This window comes from Leucopleurus acutus (genome assembly GCF_964270905.1).
Source record: "Leucopleurus acutus genome assembly, chromosome: 6".
Lineage (NCBI taxonomy): Eukaryota > Metazoa > Chordata > Mammalia > Artiodactyla > Delphinidae > Leucopleurus > Leucopleurus acutus.
The window spans coordinates 98,099,171-98,102,807 of NC_139149.1; positions in this window are offsets into that span (position 1 = coordinate 98,099,171).

A 3,637-nucleotide genomic window follows, 5' to 3' on the forward strand; every position below is an offset into this window, starting at 1 on the left:
GGCTTCTCTTGTGAAGCATGGGCTCTAGGAGCGTGGGCTTCAGTGGTTGTGGCACGTGGGCTCAGTAGTTGTGGCACATGGCCTTAGTTGCTCTGCGGCATGTGGGCTCTTCCCAGACCAGGGCTCGAACCCGTGTCCCCTGCATTGGCAGGTGGATTTTTAAATTTTTTTTATTTTTATTTTTTTCGGTACGCGGGCCTCTCACCGTTGTAGCCTATCCCGTTGCGGAGCACAGGCTCCGGATGCGCAGGCTCAGCGGCATGTGGGATCTTCCTGGACAGGGGCACGAACCAGTGTCCCCTGCATCGGCAGGCGGACTCTCAACCACTGTGCCACCAGGGAAGCCCAATAACGTTGTTTTGTTTTCATTTTGTTTATTTTTATTGTTGCTATCTATACATGGCCATCAATACTGCCTTTCCATTTATGGTAATGATATAAAATTTAAAAAATAGCTTTAAGTAAAAAAGGAAAAGAAAGCAAATTGACTTACATTAAAAAAATATTATGTAAATGATAGTACAGGTGGTACTTAGTTATGGTAAACCTTGTGAGGGTGGAGTCTGTGAAACACTTTTCAAATGGAAAAAGCAGGGATTAGGGGGAGGAGAGAAAACCAGTTTCAACCCGTACCCATCTCTCAACGAGTCCTTACTGCTTAGTGCCCGGCACAGACAGGGCTCTCAGGCCAAAGGACATCACAGAAGAATTCATGAGAAACGTAAAGGAAGGTATGCTCCAGGAATGGTAGGCAAAGCAGGGGGCTAAAAGCTGAGAACCTGGGTTCATTCAAGATTTATCCAGCCTCTCTGTACCAGGCACTGTTCTAGGCCCTGGGCCTGCAGTGATGAACAAAACGGTGGAGTCTCAGGCCAGCCAGTAACCTGCCTGTGGTCTTGGTCAAGCCCCTCCTCTTCCCGAGACTTCAATCCATTGAGGATGTTCTGCGATTGAAGCCTCAGCAGCTGCTGGCCTTTCTGGAGTAGAACTATGAACCTCAGAGTGGTTAGGAAAGGACTTGAAAAAGATGGGGTTGTGGTTGGTGAGTGGATGTGTGTACACAGGGAGGAGGGTTACTCTTCACCAGGGAATGAAGAGAAAAGAATTGGTGTAGGATCTTCAGACTCATTAGAAAGAAAAATCTCATTGAGCACTTGGCATTTGCAAGTTAGCCTTACTTTGCCTGCTCATCTCCTTGGTTCTTGGCTTAGAAGAAGAACCTTAGGATCAAGAACCTTAAAGGAGATGGAAGGAGAATGCATCTCAAAAGGCAAGTGAGGAGCTGAACGAATGAATGAACGAGTGAATGAATGAATGAGTGAACGAATGAATGCCTCTCCTATCCTCTCAGTAGATTCACGATTCATCCCTACCTTTCATCCCCAGCTGCTGGGCATTGCAATGGTGACTGAGATCGGTGCCCTGTGAGGGGTATTTCTAGCGATAGTACTTTTCATTCATTCACTAATTCATTCATTCAACACATTTATTGAGTGCCTACGAGGTGCCAGGCACTATATTTTAGACCTGTTTCCTGTCCAATATGGCAGCTACTTGCCACATACGGCTATTGAGTGTTTGAATTTTGGCGAGTTCAAACTGAAATGTGCTGTAAGCATAAAATACACCTCAGAGCTCGAGGGTTTAGTACGAATAAAAGGAGTGTTAAATCTCTCACCAATAATTTTTAATGTTGACTACACCTTGGAATGATACTTTGAAGAAATTAAGTTAAATAAAGTATATATGAACAAATTAAGTTAAATAAAGTATATATTAAAATGGGTTTCATCTATTTCTTTTTACTATATTTTAACGTGACTACTAGAAAATTGAAAATTTCCCATGTGGCTCACGTTTGTGGTTTGCAATAGATTTTTATTGGACAGCATCACGCTAGAGTATCTCTACTCTGCAGATGCTCAGACTCTAGTGGGTGAGACCAACAGAAACAAATGTTACTGAGCTGGCCCAGTATGCCAGGGCACACAGAGGAGGAGTGACCGGCTGCCTCCTCATGCCTGTCTCTTAGTTCTGTCTGATCTGCACTAGACACAGCTCTAGTGATTTCCAGAAGTCCAGCTCTGTCTCTTTCACTCCTCTGCCCAAATAAGGATGCTGCACCCCCCTGCTCAATTAAATGAAGCCAACTCTCCACACAGGTCAACTGGATTTCCTGCCGGTCCTCCCCCTGCCCCCAAGCCTCCGCTGGCCAAAGTGGACTTCCTCTCTCCAACCTCGCTTTCCCATTTCCAGGTCCTTGACTTAGCTGGTCCCTCTGCTCAGGATGCCCTTGCTATGCCTGCATTTCCCCTGGTAGAATTCCAAGCTTCAATTTCAACTCTGACCTACCCGTGCAATCCCCATCACCTTACCGTCTAAATATTTCTCCTCCTCAAAGCCTCTGACAACCAGTTATTTGTTCATTTCACCAAACTCTCAAGCATAACATTGTTAGTTCTTAAGATCAGGAACTTGCCTTCCTGGGGCGTCTAGCTGACCTTCAGGGCCAGGTGGCCACTTGGTAAGTTGCTGTTCAGTAGAATCAAATGGCTCTCAGTTTTAAAGTTAGAAAGAGCTGGAGTGGAGGGCCCTGGTGGGGGAAGGGTGGCACGGGGGTGTTGAGAAATTATACTTGGGCTGGAGGTAGATTAATGGTCCAACCCCCTCCAAGAGAGTCTCTTTGACAAGGAGCTTTGTTAGGGTCACAGGAGGTGGGTGATGATTAAAGTGGGGTCCAGCCTGGAATTTCCTGGAGTTGGGGACAGCTTGCATCAAAGAATCAATCTGAACAATGAAGGGAGGCCATTCTTGTCCATCTGCATTTATTGGAGAGAGCTCTGAATGACCTTACCCCAGGACATTCTCCTACACCTGGAAAGCTGATCTGACGTAAGACCCCTGAAGCAGGGTGTTCTGTCCTGCAGCAAATGCCTCGAGATCTGTGGGTGGAGGCCCAGGTCCCCAAGGGACTATTTGTGGGGGGAGGTGGAGCAGAGTAGGCGGAGAGGAAGGGAGGTTTCTTAGTGTCCGGAAATTGCATTTCAGGTGCTTATATGTTACCAAATGTTTGCAGGGTTGAGAAACTGAAATGGTCCCTAAGAGGGGCTGTTCGGGGTAGGCTGATCTAGAGGATGTGAACAGCCTCCTGATCCCTAAGTCACTGTCCCAAGCAACACGACAGCAGTGGGACCCGAGGATGGAGGGAATTGCTGGGAGGGGACTGAAATCTACTTGAAGGTCATGTCTGCCGTCCTTTGCATTCCCTCCAGCAGTGAGTCCAGCGCCGGCCACATGGGAGGCGCGCAAACGAAGCCTTTCCGAATTGAACCGAAAACAGGAGACAAAAGCACCCACTCCTGTCCACTCCCGCGCCAATCCTACCCAAACCCCCAAGTTATTCTCATCCTCCAGGAGTCAGGGAGCCCGTGGTAGAAGGGTGTGGAGGGAGAGAGGCCAGGGGGTGTAGGGGACCCACGCAGCATGCAAGGAAGTGGAGATGGGCGAGTGGGCGTGCGCGCACGCAGAGGCCCGCGCGCGGGAGTGTCGGGGGAAGGGGGTGGTCTCCAAAAGGGGGAGGGGAGAAGGCAGGGGGCGGGGAGAAGCAGGGCCCTTTAGGACCCGGCTGCGGCGGCGG